This window comes from Physeter macrocephalus, chromosome 12 (assembly GCF_002837175.3).
Source record: "Physeter macrocephalus isolate SW-GA chromosome 12, ASM283717v5, whole genome shotgun sequence".
Taxonomy (NCBI): Eukaryota; Metazoa; Chordata; class Mammalia; order Artiodactyla; family Physeteridae; genus Physeter; species Physeter macrocephalus.
Genome location: NC_041225.1, coordinates 43,778,100 through 43,800,431, shown reverse-complemented (window position 1 = coordinate 43,800,431; position 22,332 = coordinate 43,778,100). Strand labels below are relative to the sequence as shown.

General features: G+C 36.2%; 1 protein-coding gene across 1 annotated transcript in view; it reads right to left on the bottom strand.

Moving 5' to 3' along the window:
* Positions 1-22,332, bottom strand: part of NCOA1 (nuclear receptor coactivator 1) — a 269,372-nt gene that overhangs the window by 125,909 nt on the left and 121,131 nt on the right. The window lies entirely within an intron of this gene.

The following is a 22,332-nucleotide window of genomic DNA, read 5'->3' as shown; positions in this document are numbered from 1 at the left end:
AGAGACTGATCATCACAGCTGGCTATTTGGATATCCTATTATTTCAACTGGTGTTAGTCTCTTTTCGTCCATTATACTGGGTACTCAATAGGTACTTTGTCTCAGTTCTGGGGAATTTTCTTGGATTATACTATTTATTCTTTTCTTTCCCTTCATTTATTCTGTTCTCTCTTTGGAACTCCTAATAATAGGAAGTTAACCCTCCTGGACCCTTCTTTTTATTTTCTTTTATAATCTGTTTATCATTTCTTTTCCTCTTTGCTTTACTTTCTAAAAAATTTTCCTCATTACCCAAACCTCTATTGAGTTTTTTTTCTGCTATATATTCTTACTTTATAAGAATTCTTCATTCTCTGAATGTTCTTTCTAAAATACCCTATTTCTGCTTTACAGATGTAGCATCCCAACTTTCTGCAGCTGTTTTATACACACACATATGATATGTATGTATGTGTATATATGGTATATGCATATATGTACATCTATATACAGCTGGATGTGTACATATATGTATGTGTGCATATACATAAAATTTTCTCGGCTGCATAGTCTATTTTCTCCAAGCTGTTTGTATTTTCTATTTGTTTATTTTCATTCCTGCTAGTCATAGTAGATGCTTTCCTTAGATGCCTGATGGTATTTAGTTGTTTGGATATAAAAAGTTTACTGAAAGCTCTAATCATGTACACGGGGCTACTGACTGTGACATTCACTATAGGGCAATCCGGCCAGGCCCTCTGTTAGGGCACAAATACTGATATGAGAAACCTGGTTCCCATTATCTACCACTTATTTACTTATTTGTTCAATACCTGTATACATATAAAGTAGTTTCAGAATTGTTAACCTGTACCCCTGTAAGAAACAATTTTACCAACTAGAGTACAGTTCCTTTTTGCCTTTAGGTTTTTCTTCTTGGGACAGTCAGATTCTTAACAGAAGATTCTTCCTGTTTCCTGCCTGGAGGATAAAGGACTCAGTTTGGGAAGCCAGTAATGGAGATGAGAGCAAGGGTTCTCAGCATTCAAAATGCCAATGCTCATCTAATCCCCCTCCCCCTTCAGTATGCCTGGTGTTCACTAGTGCTCTGTTTTAAGCTAGAGAATAAACTTCAAGTCTCCCATCTGTCAAGATGGGAGCAGTGCAGTAGTACAGTGGCAAAGAATAGACGAGACCCAGGCATCTGTTTCTTAGCTTTTAAATAATCCTCCTTATTTTAATCCCCTTCCCTTCTTCGCCTCCACTTCCAGAAGTACACAATACTACCACTGCCTGGGGCCTTTGAAGAGTCACCAGTACAAATTAAATTGGTCCTTAGCTTTCTCCACTTAAAACATAGTTTTCTTAGGTTTAATAAGATTGTTACCGCTATTCTAGCTGTTTTCCAGCCTCGAAAATTTTGCTGTATTTTCTCCCATTTCCCTACATCTCTTGATTTGTGACTAAAAACAACAACAACAACCCTTGTTGACTTTATTTTGGTTGTTGTTTAACTAAACTATGGTTTGGGGTGGGAACAATATTAAATGTGTGCTCAGCCTATTAATTTCTTTGGAATTAAATACTATGATACTATTTTTAATATTTTATTTGTTTATTTTTAATCTTCCTGTTATTTTGTAATCTTTTTAAGGTTTTGTTTCAAGTATGTTATTAATGCCTTAATCTTTTTGAGAATTTTAAAATCCACCATCCTGACATCCTCAAGAACCAATTAGCAATTGAAATTACTCAATAATATCACGAATTAACTGCCAGAAACAGAATTAACGACAGGCAGCAGTCCTATGCAACAGTTAATCAGGAAAGTTCAGAAAAAGAGTCAGCTTTAGACCAATGGAACACTTCTCCATACACCTATTGGTAGCTGATATCAGACTGTGACTTTGGGAAAGCAGGAAAAAACGATCCATCGTACATTATCTCATAAGGTAACAGTTGCTGAGTGTCAAAAGAAGCTGTGGTCTAATGCTCTCTTTTCTGTGAGGAAATAAAAGAAACTCTCAAACCTCTAAGGGCAGTAGATTTTCTCTCCCACATACATTAACTGTAAAGTGTGATGAAAGGAACTTGTTACTAATAACAGTTAAAATTACAACATTTATAAATTAATTACTTTAATAAAATTAGTGCAGATTGAAGGTTATCTTTATTATAAAGCTACTTTAACTTTTCTTCTTTATGATATACTTTTTGATGAGGAGAGAAAGGGATAATGTTAGCCAAAACACCCAGTGTGCTGGGATTAATAGCTTAGTTTAGCTCTGCTGTCATCCAATAGTAGGTTGTCATAAATAAACGATTAACATTAGTGGCAATTATAAATTATTTTGGTTAAATGGACTTAAGATTCTATAGTAACATCTGTTTTCTTATTAATTCTACCCCAAATAAACTTTAAGAAAGAAAAAGGCACCTAAAAAATTGTATGAAGAAATAAGTCTTTTTTCCTTGGGAGACTGAAAGATTTTTGAAAGAATGAAGAAAAAAATGATGCTATCTACTTTCCTATTAGTGATAACACAAGAGTCAGACTCTCCAAATCAAAGACAAAAATGATCTAAATAAAATATGAAATCAAGCCATCCCTACTAGTGTTAAAAAAATTAAAAATATGTATATAGTTTATTTATTTGACTTCTGTATAGTATGTAGTTGCTTTTTCTTATTAACACTATCTATGAAGAGGAGGCCTAGAAGAAAATGAAGACTTTAAAGACAGAATTTTTTTTTAATAGAATGACATATTTACTTAATTTTCCTTGTTAATCTTTAATTTTTAGAAGGCTGACTTCACTGTTCTTATGATTACAAAATGCTTTTATGGGGCTTCCCTGGTGGCGCAGTGGTTGAGAGTCCACCTGCCGATGCAAGGGACACGGGTTCGTGCCCCGGTCCGGGAAGATCCCACATGCTGCTGGGCGGCTGGGCCCGTGAGCCATGGCCGCTGAGCCTGCGCGTCCGGAGCCTGTGCCCCGCAACGGGAGAGGCCACAACAGTGAGAGGCCCGCGTACCAAAAAAAAAAAAAGAATGCTTTTATGAAAACCTTGCAATCTCTCTCCAGAAAAATACTTATTTCTTCACACAATTTTTGGGGTGTCTTAAAAATCTGGGTAAATTCATGGGTGTTGTTAGAAGATAAAACTGTATTATGTTGGAAAGATATGAAAAATGTTGCTCTATGGTAAGAGCAAGAGTTCCAAAGGGACACTAGCTGGGAAACAGATCTTGGTAAGTGGCAAGAATTCTACTGTGAAGCAGCACTAAAGAGAACCATGACCCCAAGGAAATTCTTCATGCACATGTGCAAAAAGAGATATGAAGAAAACTGTTCATGTTAGCAATGTGTCTAAGAGCAAAAAACAGGAACCACCTAGATGCTCATCAATAATAGAATGGATTAGTAAACTCTAGTATCTCGATAGAGTAAAACCTCACACTAGTGAAATAAATTAACTGAGCTTTAGCTATCCTCATCTGCCTAAAGCCAACCACATTCCCTTCTTACAACCCAGGTAGTAATGCATTATAGTTTAAAGTACCGACTGCGGAGCCCAACTCCATTACTAACTTTCTGACCTTAACCTCTCCATGCATCAGTTTCCTCAACTACAAAAAGCAGGATAATACTTGTACCTACTCAAGAGTTGTTAGGAGACTAAACATTTAATATATTTAAGTTATTTAGGACAGTGTGGCACATGGTAAACACTGTGAAGTGTTTGATTAATAAATAGACCATAGCCAACCAAGTTCAATATCTGTTCGACTCAGCAGCCCCCTTTCTAATAAATGATGGCAGCCATCATATTTTCCCTTAGTTTTTGCCAGACTAAGGTATCATGCATTTCTTTAATTATTCGTTTCAGTAATACATATTCAGGAAATTATATGTACCTTCACATGGCGTTTGTTTTTAACTCTCATTCTGCTTCTAAGGAGATATTAATACTTACATTCTAAGTTTTAAAGATTAAAAAAAATGTTTTTTTTAAGTACAGTAAGAAGTCAGTCCTGAATATTTCGTTGTATCTTAATTTCTATTTCTTGCTCCCCTTTAAAAAAAAAAAAGGCAGATTATAACCTTAAAACCAAAACTGTGTGTTTAACTGCCTGCATATCAACTACTGAATCTAAAATATTGACTCGTACCTCTACTTTTACATTTACATTAAAGAGATAAACACTGAAAGGCCTAGACTAGAGGATTTTAATACTAATAACTCTGGATATAGTATAAACACATCTATTTTGGAGACAAGCTATTCTCAAAAGAATGCTCCTATTATTTTTAATGCTCTATTCTAAGCTCCATTCCTGCAAGCATCTGCCTATTTATTAAGGAGTTCCAAACTAAACTCCATTTTCCTTTTCCTCGACTCTTCCCTATCCCCCATACCAAAAAAAAAAAAAGGCACCCGACACCCACCCAACTGCTGCTACCAGAAACTCAGATGTCACCCTTGAAATCTTTTCCACTCTCACAACCTATAATATGTTAATCACCAAGCCCCATCTAGTCTATTTCAAAAATAAATCATAAATTCACAGACATACAAATCCGATACCCTATTCCTGCTTACACTCCTTCCATGAAGTTTTATCTCATATATAACAAAATCCAAAATTCCTGACATAGCCACTTCTCTTCATAGCATGCTGCACTTTAGCCACACTGACCCATCCTCGGTTCCTCTCTATTCTCCAATCTTTTTTCCCCACTCCAAGGCCTTCACTACAGTATATTCTCTGCTCTGAATAATCCCTCCTACCTTCTTCACCTGCTCAGCTCCTATTCATTGTTCAAGCTCTAACTAAAATTCTACTTCTCTTAGCCCATAATCAAAATCAGCCAGCCATGACACTTTCATAGCACTTTCTACTTTTTCTTCTTAGCATTTTTCACTGTTTTTATTTACATATTTGTGTGATTGTGTTTACCACCTGTCTCCCTCACTATACTGTAAGACCCCAGGTGTATATTTTTTAACTGGCACACAGTAGGTATACACAGTAGGTATACAAATATTAACCTTTTAAAAGGTTAATTTGTGGAATTAATGAACCTGTTCTAATTCAAGAATTGTAGTGCAGTTAAAAACTTAAAGAGAATGAGGATCATTAAACTGGTCAAAGGACATTACAAGTCTTTCTAAACAAATCCAAGAGGAGTATCAGAGGCATGGGGAGAGGTACACTAGATTATGAATATAAGGGATTAGGCAAAGGTTTGGAGGTGAGAACACAGGGAGGAAAGAACGCTGAAAGTAGTAAAACTGCTAGATTAGTCTCTACTAATCGGGGAACACCTATTTCTGTGGCTTCATTCTGCAATATAATTTACCTCTCTGTTTTTGCCACAAGGCAAGAGAAAACACCAGGGTGTTGGAGAGAGTCCACACTCAAAGAGCTAGAAATGAAACGTAACACCTTAACTACAAGAGTTTATTAGTTCTTTCCTAAAGAGCAACTCTACTAAATTGGAAGGCAACTGTCGAGGACTATCAAAACTAAGCTACTAGGGCTTCCCTGGTGGTGCAGTGGTTGCGAGTCCGCCTGCCGATGCAGGGAACACGGGTTCGTGCCCCGGTCTGGGAAGATCCCACATGCCGCGGAGCGGCTAGGCCTGTAAGCCATGGCCACTGAGCCTGTGCTTCCGGAGCCTGTGCTCCGCAACGGGAGAGGCCACAACAGTGAGAGGCCCGCGTACCACAAAAACAAACAAACAAACAAACAAAACCTAAGCTACTGTAGTTTGCTGTTGTTGTTGTTGCTGCTTTTTTTTTTTTTTTGGTGCACCGTGCGGCTTGCAGGATCTTAGTTCCCCGTCCAGGGATCAAACCCAGCCCCTGGCAGTGAAAGCCCAGAATCCTAACCACTGGACCGCCAGGGAATTTCCAAAACTAAGCGATTTTAAATGTCTAAAACATTATAGCAAGGTGCTCAGATTGGATTTTAATTCCCAATACGTGATTTATATGTGTTAGAAAATAGCATTTTACTAAGGCCTAAAACAAAGCAAAGGTTAGATCATTTTTAGTAACAGTTAAAATTGGTACATATGTTACCAGATGAATGTTTGCATTACACATTTTTCTACGTGCACTATCTACCCCTCCACACTGTCAACTGACAAAGATGGTTTTACTACCTCTTCGTACCTCTCAAGGGTAGCCAAGGATAGATACTCACTAAAGTTAATTGATACAACTATTTCTATCTAGATTATTACTCTTTCTTTTTTATGATCTTTCTAAATTACATATTATCTTTTAAAATAGAGACATGACCAGGATATGTGCTTAGAGGTTTTAATAAATTCCATTTTTTGGAATACAAAGTTATAATCATGTAATGAGGTATGCAAATCTATGGTTACATTTAACTAGAACTTTCCATATAGTAACATGACATATCTTGGGGTGGGGGAGTGGACAGTAACCAAAGGCCTAGCCTTATGACTTAAAAAAAACTGGTAATAAACATTCACAAGGTATTTTTAAAACCAAATAGTAAAACATTTCTTTTTATTTCTTTTACTCAGTACACATCATTTCTTTTGTAACAGACAAGAGTCATTCCATCCTCAAATATTTAAGAGCCCAATACGTGGTAAGCACTGTACCAGCTGCTGGGGTACAGCACTGAACAAGAGAGATGAAGTTCCTAATCTTCGAAGCTCACATTCAAATGCGAGGAAAAGATCAGTAAATGAAACTGGATAACTTGAGGAAGAGAGTTACTAAGGGAGCTACTTTAGATTGAGTGAGTAAGGAGAGTTTATATGTGAAGGTAACATCAGAGCTGAGGCCACAAATAAGAAAAACTTAATCCCCAAATTATTTCAGAAATGAATGATTTCATAGTATGTGTATAATAAAAACGTAGCAGAAAGAACCTCTTATCCTCTTTCACTAATATTGAACTTCTCATTATTACCTATATGATGTCTGTATTTGTATATCCAGGCAACTCCCCAAATTAATGGGCCAAAAAGAAATTGCTCATCACTATCCATCAAAGTCACTACTAAGTACACTGCTATCATTAGCAACCATGCTAGTATTTTGCTAGTTACTTAGTTTCTTAGAACTGTTTAACTCAGCTCTCCTTCTTGCATTTCCTATATTCAATCCATTAATAACATCATTATACTCCATACTGTTAGCAATCCAAGTCTGAGGCAATTTAGCAGCATATCTAACCTCTACTCCTGGTCTGCCTACACAGCGCATCCTGCTAAACAATTCCCCACAGCTCCATGTTCACAATGTCACATCCCTAGTCACAACTCAACAGGGCTTTTCCACAGTTTCCATAAAGAATTTGTACTCTTGTTACCTAGGATTCAAGGTCTCCTATTATCTATCATAGCCTCTAATGACAGAGCTTGAAGATAAAACAGGCAAAAAATGACTGAATTAAATGGAAAAAAACAAACACACATTATAGTTGGAGAGTTTAACACCCCCGTCTCATCAACTGATAGAAGGAGACCCTCTGAAAAATAAAAAATCAATAAAGACTTAGAAAATTTGAACAGTACTATCAACCACCTGGACCTAATTGACATTTTTAGAACACTATGCCCCAAAACTGCAGAATACATATTCTTTTCAAGTGCATGTTTAAGCCACAAAGTCTATGGTATTCTGTTATGGCAGCCCAAGCAGAACCCCAAAGTCCACAGACCATATTTTGTGAATTTCTGCTCTGGACATATACTTCTTATCTTTCTTTGCTCTTAAGGAAGACGGCAAAGATCCTTTCAAAGAAAAAGATCCAGAGCCTAGAAAAGGAAAATAAGATGATATCTAGGAACACTGAAGAACAGAAATTCCCGGATAAAAATGGAAAAAGTAAGAAAGTTTAATTGATAATCCATATAAGCTGGTCTCTCCCACCAACCTACACCTACATCTCCCAAATTCTATGTTACTTAGACTCCACTATGAAGTTTGAGCTATACCCTTACTATATCACTGTTCTGAATGGTCATCTCTAACTCCTTTTAACCCTCTGAACCCTTATCTCTTGTCTGACCTTCTAGAATATGGCTAGGGATATTTACAGTGAACCTTCTGCCAGTTCTAAGAGCAATATTCTCTTTGAGCTTTCAAGTGCATTCCAAGAAACTATACTCTATTGCCTGCCATCAACGTCTTCTCAATATCCTTCCAATGTCTGGCAAATGCAGACATACCTACACCTCAGTTTTTTAGCCTTCTTTTCTTCGGTGCCCATGTAAACATGCACGAACATATATACACACGTTCATGCACACACTAACACTCGCATGCACATATACATTTCACTCTTTCCTTGGAGAAGTACCAATGCTCCTCTACATTAAATTTAGTCTAAAAATATATTGAGTATCTTATATATGACATTTCAGCAAATTCAATCTACTAGGAAAGACATGGACATAAAGCTAGTTATAAATTTAAGCTGGAAGCTATAAAGAAAAAGTGATAATTTTTTTTAAGTGATAATTTTTAACCATGAAACAGTGAAAAATTCCTAACAGTGAAAACAATCTCATAATCCCACAAATGACCAAGTTAACATCCCCCCAAAAAAGGGCAAAGAACAAAAATAAACAATGCATATAAGATGATCTTCAACTGGACAATAAAAATGAAAAGAACATCCAACCTAATTAATTGTTTGAATTAAATTAAAACTAAGGCAAAGTAATTTCTCATCTATCAGACAGGTAAAAGATTAAAAAGACTAACAAAATACAGCACTGCTGAGGGTCTAAGGAAATACGCAATATCCCACACCATTGTCAGGAATGTAAATTGGTACCAGCTTTCCAGAGTTGCCAAAATAATCAAATTGCACATAGAAAGCAATCAATCTTCTAAGAACTTGTCCTCATCATATAATCAAAAGTGCATTAAGTGCAGGACAACAGTTCTCAGCTGGGACCTACAGTATCTTCCAGGGAACATTTAGCAATCTTTGGAGATATTTTTGGTTGTCACAATTTGGGGTGGGAAGTGCTACTAGAATCTAGTGGGTAGAGGCCAGAGATGCTGCTGAACCTTCTACAATGCACAGGACAGCGCCCACAACAAAAATTATCTGACCCAAAATGACAATAGTGCTAAGACTGAAAAACCCTGGCACAGAAGAATCAGGAACTTTAACATTGCATTTACCTTTGCTCCTTCCTCCCCAGAAGGGAAGAAAATTAATTGTTATTCATGTCAAATTCTAGTATAATGACTGTCTATGTACCTGGCAGGTGGGGGACAATGTGCACTAAAAGGTCAAACTGCTCTATGGTTCTCCCTCTTCTACATTCGACATCCATTTTGCCAGATTGATTCAGCCTGACTTCCTTGGAGTGGCTGAGCATTTTCCTCTCACACAGTTAATGAGTCAGAACACATGGGGAATAGAGCTGTCACCAGTACTACCATGCACCTATCATGCCGTGAACAGAACTTGAGTCAGCTAACAGAGTAAGGTCATACATTAGGTTTGGGGAAATGAGATAAATGTATGTACTAATTCCTAACACAGCCTCCTAGGACACAGGAATATAGAGACCAGTAACAAATTGGACCTATGGAGAATGCAAATTCATGAGCTCTGCTTAGAAAGCTGCCGGAACACACACACATACACACGCATACACACACAAAATGAAATTTGAATCTATAGATGGTACCTATGTTCAGTTAAACACTGAGGTGCTGTGGTTTAAGTGTTCAAAGGGAAAAGAAAAAAACAGAGATCTTTTTTTCTTTTTTCTTAAATTTAATTTATTTTTTGGCTGCGTTGGGTCTTCGTTGCTGCACATGGGCTTTCTCTAGTTGCGGCAAGCGGGGACTGCTCTTCGTGGCGGTGCGCGGGCTTCTCATTGCAGTGGCTTCTCTTGTTGCGGAGCATGGGCCCTAGAGCATGCAGGCTTCAGAAGTTGCAGCACGTGGGCTCAGTAGTTGCGACGCACGGGCTCTAGGGTGTGTGGGCTTCAGTAGTTGTGGCTCGTGGCTCTAGAGCCCAGGCTCAGTAGTTGTGGCGCACGGGCTTAGTTGCTCCGCGGCATGTGGGATCTTCCCGGACCAGGGCTCGAACCCATGTCCCCTGCATTGGCAGGCGGATTCTTAACCACTGCACCAGCAGGAAGTCCCCAAAGAGATCTTAAATACACCAGATGTATATTAAGGGGACAACGGAAACCTCAGGGAAGATGAGGACTGAAGTACCATTACCGCAATTTTCTAAATATTTGAAGAAGACAGGAGTGTTTCAAGCATCAAAGTCCAGGAAAGTGGTCAGGTGGATAAGTAAATTCTCCCTGCCTCCAAGATTATGGGAATCACAGTAACAACTCTTTCCACATCATGATAAAAGTGGAGTGGGTAAAAGAGATAGAGGCTGTGATACTGCAAAGAAAGGGTAAGAAAAAATTCTAGTTTCGTTATTAACTAGATCAAAGATAGTATCAGGTACTATCATAGAATCCATAGTAGTAGTATCATAGAATCCAGAGTAGTACTGCTTTTCAAATATCTTGTTATCATCTCTTACCATTAACCGAGAAAGGTATTTTCCCTAATTAGCCTGAATTTCATCACATACATGTAACTCATATTGATATGCCTGGAAAGGTCTTGCATATACTAAATTTTATAAATCAAACTTCATTCTTTATATGTAAAACTGAAGTATTTCAATCAATGGAATCCTAGTATGAATCATTCTTTTAAAAATTAATCCCATCTTAACATATTTTTGTATAAAATCAAATTTTTATAGTTGAGACAAGTGAATATATATAATACTTTAAAACACACAAAAATATGAATTAAATTTGTCCATATTATTTTTCTTATTCCCAGATAGACTCACAATATTGAATAGTTAATAATAACTTGATCACAACATTTGCTGCACATGCTAAACAAACCAAATAACATAAAGTTTGGCAACAGTCATGAAAATGGAAATCCCAATTTAATGCCAGTTTATTATTGCAAGATGAACTGCATCTCCTCAAAGATATGCTTTCTTAGTCTTGGTTTAGGCTAACTTTGATCTTGCTGGGAAGGAATTTAAAGAATTTTATAGAAGGATAAGAATTTTACCTAGAAAAACTATAAAGAATTTGTAGAGCAGGCATGAAGGAAAAGCACTGAGGAGTCTGAAGAGGCTGAGACGGCAAGTTGTTTGGGGGAAAGAAGATCAAGAAGAGGTAGAGATGTAGTAGCTTAATGAGAAACAGGAAAGTCTGAGAATGAACAAAGATATATAAACAAAGATATTTAAATAGACAGGAAGTAAGTCTTCCTGGATGATATAGAATATAAGCTACTCCCTTCATCCCAACAAAATCTTTAGGAATAGTTTGCTTTCATTCATCACCAAAAAAATAATGTTGGTATTCTATTTTTATGTTTTTTACTTGTTTTCTAGTTTGCAAGAACTCTTGAAGTACGCTCCAAGGACAGACAATGGCAGTCTATGGAAGAACCATTTGCCCGCCCTCAACAATTACATTATGAAAATATACAGGCTGTTAAAGTGAATGACAGAGTATTCTATCTCTTATTGAAAAACAACATATTTCTTCACGTCAACTAACCAGTTAGCAAATTGGTTAACATAAGGTCATAATGAAGCCAAGGATTATGGGTCTGGATCCCTATGCGCTATTAACTTTTCTATTCTGAATTCAAAGGCTACATGCCTATCTTTGGTAAACTGCCTTGCAAATGAGAGAAGCTGGATGGTCTGTTAATGCCAGACAAGAGAATATGAATACATGAAGGAAAGTCATCACTACTACTACTGGCAAAATTTAAAGTATATATCCCACTGATTTTGAATCTAGGGTCATATTAGGTTGTGGAAAAGGTCAAAGAACCTTCAACAGTTTGGAAAATTATTCTATTTCAGTCTCATGTAAATTTTCAAGAAAGTTCACCATGTAATTTTAAGTCTGAAACAAACCCAAGTGAATACTTTCCAAGTATAAATTAAGGACTATATTCATAAATGAATTACTACTTATGATGCAATTATCTCATTTTAATGATGCTTAAATTAATTAAACAATTTAACAGAGGAAAAGAATCTATGAAGGGCTTCCCTGGTGGCGCAGTGGTTGAGAGGCTGCCTGCTGATGCTGGGGACCACGGGTTCGTGCCCCGGTCCAGGAATATCCCGCATGCCGCGGAGCGGCTGGGCCCGTGAGCCATGGCCGCTGAGCCTGCGCCTCCGGAGCCTGTGCTCTGCAACGGGAGGGGCCGCAACAGTGAGAGGCCCGCGTACCGCAAAAAAAAAAAAAAATCTATGAAAAGTCCTGTTAATTGTTGACCATAGTAGAAGAGTTAAAAAAAAATTTTTTTGTTTAAATTCCTCTCATGTTTAGATCTAACAAAAGCAATAACGTTAACATAAGTAGTAAGTAACATCAAATTCCTAATCATAATTGAAAAGACAGTACAAAATGTCTACTCTTTCCTATTTAACCATCTGGAACATATCAGAGACTCCCTGAAAGCAAGAAAAATCTGCAAGTATAATTACACTCAGGGACTATTAGCATGACATGCTTCAATAAATACTCCTAATAGGATCGGCTAATATAATAACTGGCACTAAAACTGGTGGATTTTCATTATTTGGCTATTTGTTCTTACTGACTAAATACCCAAGGAAACCAATAAATTGTCCTTTGAATAGAAAACAAACAAACAAAAACCCCACCCAGCAAGGGCAAAATATGACAGGTTGCAGAGGTAGAACAGAAGGGACAAGCAAAGAGCACAGATTTGCGAACAACTGAGTTCAATTCATGTTTTCCCTCCCACTTTCTCCCTTTCTTCCTTCCTTCCTCCAACCCCAATCTGGCATGACTATCTGCTCTCTGGTCAAAGGTGACTTGGTTAGGGTTAAGAGAAAACTTTATATTACATCTTGAGTTGGCTAAATTCAGAGTCAACTGTAACAAGGGAAAACATTCAAAATTTACTCAGCTCCTGATGGTTTTGGAGATTTAACATTTAGCTACCTAAACTGGAAAGGTTCAGCAAGGGAAGAACCCGACCGGTTAAGATTTTTAGGAAGATAGCTCTGGCAGCTGAGCAATGGAATCAAGGGGGTTGCTATGATAGTCTAATTCTGATATAATGAGCACTTGAACTAATGCAGCAACAGCTGGGTTGAATGAGACACTGGACTAAATCAACAAGAGCTGGAGGTGAAAAAGAGAGTCCAAATTGTCTGCATGTATGAATTATGAAAGTAATTCATGTTTACTGTACAAGTCTAGAAAATACAAGTAGATGAAAATAATAAAATAAAAATCTCCCAAAACTGTTCCATCTAGAGTTAATTAATGCAAACCTTTGTATACATATTCTTCTACAACTATAGATACACAGTTCTTTTTATAGTTTTAATGATTATGGTATCAGTGTACCTATGAAGAGCATCTTTTTTCACTAAATTTATATATATAACTTCTCATGCTATTAAATATTCCTTCTACATTGCCTGTAAAATATTCCTCTGTGTGTATGTGTGTGTGTGTGTGTCAGTTTTTAAGCAGGGCGGTGGTGCAGGACTTTAGATTAGTGCCAATTTTTTTGCTATTAAAAACAATGCTATGATGAGGCATCTTTCTGGCTAAAACTTTATTTACATTCAGGATTACATTCTCTAAAGAAGTTCTACAAACACCAAGTGACCTATCATGGGAGTCTGGATGTATGTTAAAGCCATTTAGCCAAGACTGAGTTTACAGGAGATGAGATGTCTGAGGGAGAAGCTAATGAATTCAGTTATTCAGTTAATGTACACATTAATTATGAATATGACATCCAAGTAGATCTTATCCAGCTGACCTCCAAAGTAGTGGGATATAAAGGTTTTTGGAATCATGGACATGTTGATGATAATGGAATAGATGAGATGACCAAGGAAAAGTGTGAAGAGAGGAGAACGGATTACTATGGAAACACTCCCATATTTAAGGAGGGGGGCAGTTAAAGGTGGAAGATCAAGTAACAACAACAACAAAAAAGAGAGACAGAGAGAGAAAAAAATGAATAAAGGTAAGAGGAAAACCAGAAGTTGAGAGTAGAGAGACCATAATGTCCAGTTTTGAGAATTATTTTGAACCTGACAAAACAATCACAATCCCTTTAAAATACAACAAACTCCTAGAAAAGTACCCAAAGGTAGTCAAGAGTCCTTGCTAAAATAAACCCAGTGAGGCACAAATACTTCCCCACAAAGACACCAAGAATTCAACATATCCCAACACCACCACAATCACTGAACCTACATGATTTTTATGCTCAAGGTATCTACCACCATCCCCCAACTTCATGCCATAAAGGTCCAAACAGTGAAGATTTTTACATAGGTTTGTGGGATAGAATTATAAAGGACTTTTGTTTGTATTTTTTTTTGGTAGGGTTTTTTTGGGGGGGTGGTGGTAGCAGGGAGGGGGGGCCTAAAACTGTTTTTCTCTCTTCAAGTTTTTGGCCAGTCCTAGTATCTAAGATTTATTATCACAGCAAACATGTTCATAGTTTCAACCTCATTTTATAAACTTTCCTAAGTATCTTTTTCAGAATTCACTTTCACAAACATGATTTCATGTTTTACCTTTTTCTTTCTACCCTCTGCTTACCCCTCAGGGACTAAGAGCTTTAACCCCAACAACTGGTTTCCAATGTTTCCAAATACCCACATCAATTGCTCCACTTGACCCAGCTCTAGTCAGGGATGGCTCTTGCAAAAACCATAGTCCTCATATGTATATACAAGATGAGCTGTAGGAGATCAAAGTCTATTCTTACATCAAGTCACATTCTTCAGGCTGCCAGAATGTGCTTGCCTTGGAGGTGTTTTTAAAGACCAAGCTCATTCATTATTCCCTTAATTTTTGATATCATTTTATCCATTACAATAGCCTATTTCAACACCCTCTTCTTTCTTCTAGACCCATATTCCTTCCCTTCCAAGGAATTCTTTATTCATTCTCATTGTCTTACCCCAGTTTTGCCATAGGAGTGATCTTTCCCTTCCATATTTTTATTATGTTGTTTTATTGGGAAGGGGCACTAGAAAAAGATGGAAAGAAATCTTATCCCTATATATACAATTTTGTTGATCAATATCAAATCACCAGAGCAGTGTACTACAACAAATTAAAACTGAACTGTCAATGAGCCACTCAAACAAATAATTTTTCATCACATGTGAGTAAGGATGATGAGAGAAAGGGAAATGTATAAACAGCACGTAGTGGTAGCAGTATTCACTCCAACTCACAAATCATCATTTCCATCCTCTGAAGTTCATTGTTTCTTTGTGCCTTTCCCTCTCTCTTCCCCGTAAGTATAACCTAATGTGACAATAATGGTGAACAAGTATGTAGGCCATGTGAATACAAGACCTCAGAAAGTGCTATTTGACAGAAATTTCAATATTATATATAAATAGAGCCCTTGCTTTACTTTTTAAAAACTGTCTGTTTTAGTAACACCTAAACCTAAAAGTAGGCTCTTAATATTTCAACACTGACCTGACAAAAGCATACTTTCCTAGTATCCCTGAAATCTTCACTAATGTTGAGGACACCTATTTCATTAATGAATGGGACACTTTTGTAGCAATGACAAATTTCTACCAGCCATCTCTCTGTCCTCTATCTAGACTTACTAGTCTAATACTTCACATCATCATCCGCCTCCCTTTGGGAAGCCATTCTTCATCCACTATGGTTTGACTGAGTAACCCTCCTATATGCTCCCACAGAACCCTATGCTTCCCCCATAACAGCATCTAGCGAAGTATTTGTCTATGTATCTGTCTGGATCCGCCCCCACCCCAAGTGGACTATAAGTTCCTTGAGAGCAGGAAGGCTATGTCTTACTCACGGCTATATTTCCAGAGCCTAGGGCACTGCTTGGCATCAAGCATACTCTCAATACAGACAGTTGGCATTGCCCTCACCAGCACCATCAACTGCTCCTAGACTAAAGATTACTACAATCTTCTATATGGGAGTCAACATAATTTTCTTAGGGGATACCTTGAATCCGATACTGACCATACACTGTATGTCAAGCAATATGTTACTTAATTTTATTTCTTCAAAATCTCTATGAAGTAAAAATAATTATTCTCCTTTACCAATGAGAAAATAAGAGCTCAGAAAAGATAAATTTCTTTCTTATAGCTACACAGCAAGCAGCTGAGGAAAGACCCATGCCTGTCTATCTCACTACAAGTCGAAGCTATTTCTACTATACTATCCTCCTTCCCCAGTACCTATGCTGAATCAACATATGTAATGATTCAAATATATTTTTCCTGCTATATTCTGTAATATTAGATCCCCTCTGGGAATCAATAAAATGTTTGTGAAGTAGCTGGAAGACTATAAAGATGATGGGTTAAACTTACATGCTCTGGAATTAGACTGACTATCTGAATTCAAATATCAATTGTGCTACATTCTCTGTGCTTCAATTTACTCATTTATAATATGAGGATAGTAGTAGTAGCTATAGTGTTGCTGTGAGAATAAATGACAACATATGTGAAAGATTTAGAATAGAGCCTAGCACATAATAATAATACTTATAGCTAGAATTATTGCATTCTACTATGTATGTTACCTTATCTTCAATAAACATTAGCTATTAATATTTAATTATTTAACTTTACACAATGAAATTGTCAACTTTTTCTATGTCAGTGATTCTCAAACCTTGCAGTGCATCAGAATCATCTAAGAAGCTTTTAAAAACACCCACAGGCCCTGTATCCTGGAGTTTCTGGTCTGTAGGTCTGGGTTGGGCTCTAGAAACTGCTTTTGAAAATTCTCTAAGAGGATTTCCTTTCCCTGAAATAAACTAAACTACAGATCTTAAAACATTTCTGGCATTTAAAATTGCTCAATAAAATATAAAAATTATCCTTTTCAATGTTGGATATACCATAAAGAATGCAATAGGAAATCACTAATGTCGAGAATAAAAACAAAATCAAGAGAACAAACAGAAAAGCAAGCAGTGAAGCTGCCAAATACTCCAGGGGGCATATGTGGATCTTGGTAACCTAGGAATGCATGGAACCAAGGAAAAAGGCTCAGGCCTCCTAAAGTTAGATCAGAGACCAACAGACAAAGTCAGGGCCCAAGATAAATAATAACCCAGGAAAAGAATGAATTCAAACACCTTAAAAACACCTTAAAGGCAAACATCAAGGAAAATTTACCTCAACTTTAGCAAATACATGAGAATATGATGCCTGAATTCAGCTATACTATGTGGATATTCTTTAAAACCAAGAGTGAGAATTTTAAGTTAAAATCCAGGTTCATAGACCCCCATCTCCAAGCACATAGTAGAAGGAAATAAAAATCCTCTCTAGAGGAATGTACCCTGAACTCAACCTGAAAAGAATTTCCATAATTACACAGGGTTCCAATACAAAATGAGTTCATAATTCAGAAAGAAAATCACAAAACACACAAGTAAACAAGGCACTATAAAAAAAAGTCAACAAAAATAAACAACAAAATTTGCTGCAGAAATATCCTGCAAAATTTCAGATATTAGAAGAAATATCAAATATAGAACATTAAATATGCTTAATACATAAGCAAAAGAAAAGAGTCAATTGTAAACATCAGTAAGATTCAAGAGAATATAAAAAATGAACAGGTAAATCTGAAAGAGAGCCAAATAGAACTGCTAGAACTGAAAAACATAAGTAAAATCACAATGTTAAATAACAACTAAAACATACTGAATGGAGTCAGTAAACTGTAAGACAGAAATGACAAAATCATCTACAAAGTCAGAGAAATGAAATATATGAAAGAGAGGTTAAGAGACGTGGAAGAAAGAATGGAATGCTCACTATCAGAAAGACTACGTTCTCTGACCACAATGCAAAGAAATAAAAGTCAAAAAGAAACATAAAACTGCCATACATTTGAAAATTGAAAATTATATCTCTAAATAACTCACAACTCAAGAAATAATAACAAAAAATTTAAAACTAAGAATGAAACAATAAAGAAATACTACATTTCAAAACTATAAAATGTTGTGAAAGCTATACTCAAGAGAATGTATTCTCATAAATGCTTTTATTAGGAAAGAAGAATGACTGAAAATTAATGAGCTAAATGTCTAATGAAAAAAATAACCACCCCATCTAAAGAAAAAAGGTGAAAAGGAAGAAATATTAAAGCATAAATTAATGAAATGGAAAAAAACACAATAAAGAGAATGATAAAACCATAAGTTACTTCTTTAAAATGAGTAATAAAATTCTCCTGATGAGGTCAAGAAAGAAAAAGATACATGTTAATTATTAAAAATGAAAAGGAGGGACTTCCCTGGCAGTCCAGTGGTTAGGACTCTGAGCTTCCACTGCCGGGGGCATGGGTTCAATCCCTGGTTGGGGAACTAAGATCCTGCATGCCGCATGGTGCAGCCAAAAAAAATAATAATAAAGTAAAATAAAAATGAAAAAATAAAAATGAAAAGGAAAGTGTAACTATAGATAAAGCAAACATTAAATAGGAGGATATTATGGAAAACCTTTTACTAATAGATTCAAAAACTTAAATGAAATAGGTAAATTCTTAAAAGCTATAACACATTAAAGCTAACCTAGGACATATTGATGTAACTAATTAACTAAATAAATAAATGGGAGAAGAATTCTTCTTACAGAAGAATTCCAAAAAATATATGAAACTCCTCCTCCTTCTATGAGGTGAAGCTTAATTTACAGACTTGTGACTTAGGAACTCTTTTCCAAAAAATTAAGTAGGGAAAAAAGAATAAGGACTTGATAGTGGAGAAACCTGGCAATACTACTTAATCACATGATGAAGGTTAATTTAACATCATCAGTGATGTGGTGGATATCATGTACCCCCTGAAATGGTGTGATGAGAAGGGCACTTCTCCTCTATGGTATTCTCATAATCCCAGTCTGATCATGAGAAAAACATGAGACAAACCCAGATAGAGAGAGATTCTATAGCATACCTGGTCAGTACTCCACAAGACTGTCAAGGTCATAAAAACAAGGAAAAACTAAGGACTTCCCTGGTGGCGCAGTGGTTAAGAATCCACCTGCCAATGCAGGGGACAGGGGTTCGAGCCCTGGTCCGGGAAGATCCCACATGCCGTGGAGCAACTAAGTCCATGCGCCACAACTACTGAGCCTGCGCTCTAGAGCCCGCGAGCCACAACTACTGAGCCCACGTGCCACAACTACTGAAGCCCGCATGCCTAGAGCCCATGCTCCGCAACGAGAAGCCACTGCAATAAGAAGCCTGCACACCGCAAGGAAGAGTAGCCCCCGCTCACCAGCACTAGAGAAAGCCCACACACAGCAACAAAGACTCAATGCAGCCAAAAATAAATAAATAAATGTATTTTTTTAAAAAATAGTCGTTATATCCTTACTAGACACTTATATCCATCATACCCTTATTATATCCAAACTAAGAATCCCCCAAAAATATAGCTAGTGAAAGATACTGTTATTAACAAATGAATGGAAAAGTTATCTATCTGAGTTTATGCTAGGAATACAAGTGTGATTTAACATTACAAAGATATAAATATTATTCACAAAATTAACAGATCAAAGGAGAAAACCCAAATGATCATTTCAATAGTTACTGGTAAAACATATGATTAAATTCAACATTCCTGATAAAAGTTTTAGAAAAATCTTTAAGATTTTTAAGAACCACCTTGCTGTATAAAGGGTATCTAGAGGACCCAGAAAATATTGTAGATAATTGTGAAATATCTGAAGCATACACTTTAAAATTAGAAACAAGACAAGGACACTCATCAATCACCACCTCTATTCCACTTGTACAGGTCTTTCTAGCACAGTATATATAACAGGGGGTGAAAGAATTAGTATGGAAGAAACACAACGTGGCCAGAAGATGGGAAAAGAGAAACAGAGATGATCATATACAGCAGGGTTTTGTGGGCCAAGCCTGAAAGTGGCATATATTACTTCTACTCACATTCTACAGACTGGAAATCATTTAAGTGTACATTCCTAATGCAGGGGAGGTGGAAAATACAACCTAACTCTGTGCCCAGGAAGAAGAGGAAATTTTTAGTGTACATCTAGCCACCCTGTGTCACAAACCAAACTGAAAAATAATTTAGCATTAAAACTGAATGTGCATATACTCTATGACCCAGCAATTCTACTCCTAGGTAGAGATGCTTCTGTGCATGTATACCACAAGACATCTGTAAGAATACTCATTGAAGTATTGTTCATAATAGAAAAAACAAGAACAAACGTCAATTAATGATAAAATAATTCATCACATATTCATATCTAGCCATGAAAATAAATGTCCTACAGAGCAATGTACATGAATCTTAACTAAAAGTAGATCTTAAGAAGAATACATACAATACAACATTTTTTATAAAGTTCAAAAATAAATAAATCAATAGGCTATATTACTTAGGCATAGATATATATGTAAAACTTATATTTTTAAATTAAAAAAATAAAACTCACAAAATTCAGTATAGTGTTTACATTTAGCAGGAGACAGAAAGAGGGATGTGTTGAGATAGGTTTATACTGGGAGTTTCCATTGTATTGGTAAAATTCCATTTCTTAGGCTGCTATACACACTACTGCTTGGTTCATATTAACATACTAAACAATATTTTTATATCTACTTTCTAATGGAGAGCAATAAATTTTTATTAAATGGACTAAGGAGATTACAGAACAGTATTTTATGGAGAATAACCTAAATATTTTCAAATATTCAAATAACCCTTCTTATTTCCTTATTAACCAAAATACATTGTCTTGCTTACCTAGAGAACTACTATTCAAGAAGCTACTAGTTATCACATAAAGGTAGTAAAGAATTTAGAGTTTATTTTAAAATTGTAAAAAAAAAAAATTGTACCAGTTAACCATCAAATTACTTGTTCCTATTCTTCCCCAATCATATAGCCATTCAGTAAATTGTAATTAACATAACAACTCACAGCTCCATTGAAGTCTCAATGCTCTTCCTGAATTTTAATTATAGTGGGTATTTTCTGAAACTACAGAAGTAGTAACAATGAACAATTAAGGGGGGAAGACATAATAACTCTAAGCAAGATTAAAGTACATGCAAAGGAAGGAATACTTGTGTTCTGACCTCTTGGGTAAAGGTGGGAAGAAGGAGGAGTTGTTTTCCCCAGAATGATCTCCAGAGGAATTCCAATTAATAAAACTGTCAGGGAAAGAAGTGGTATTAGGATGTTCAGGAGCTATTAAATCCTTTTCTCCCAGTATTGTTTAAAGTGCACCTTCACTGACTGATTATAAATAAACAGTATTATTTTTTAAAATATTGAAGCTATAGAATTATGGAAAGTTTTCCATGTATATTGCATGATATTTTAAATATTCCATCTCTGGTAACTTTGTGACAAACCTTAACAATACCAGATATCATTATTGTATTGCAAGATGGTAACTTGTACTGAAACCCTGAAAACATTGACAACTTGTTAAGAAAATTATCTGACTTGATGAAAACTGAGGTACCCGATATTAACTGAGGTACAGAAAATACAGTTTTATTTCAGTAATTCAAATTCTATGCATATCATTAAAACTGCTATAAATGCAATCCAAAGAAGAGATTTACCATGGCAGTGATAACAGTAAGAGGCAATAAGGTTTGGAGGAGAGAAATTAGAATGGGGCTTGAGAAGCAGGCACAGGAAGAAATACCACCATTCAAAGAAGCTCCTGTCTGGAAAGAAAGCAAGAGAAGGTAGGATCAAATGCAATGACAACAGTAGGAATACTTGGCTCTGGACCAAGAAACATCCCAATTAATGCCACTCTTAGGACTATGGACAAAGCAAAGTAATGAAAACAAAGGCACACATCACACATCATCACACATCACAGTGTGATGACAAAATAAAGAATGACCAAAGGGAAATAACAGATAATCTCTATGCTACCCTCAAGAAGTGATCAACATTTTCATGGATTTTTGAGACTGATAAACTAAAGAGAATGGCGAGTGAAAGAAAAAAAGGTAAATTATACAACTGACTGATGTTACAGTTGCAGGTCATATAAAAATGATTATATATAATAAGTAGATTAAAGGGTTGTGTGTAAGTTATAAGATATCCAAATTAACAAAGTTTTATTTTAAAACATGTAGTACAGGGGTTCCCTGGTAGCGCAGTGGTTGAGAGTCCACCTGCCGATGCAGGGGACATGGGTTTGTGCCCCGGTCTGGGAAGATC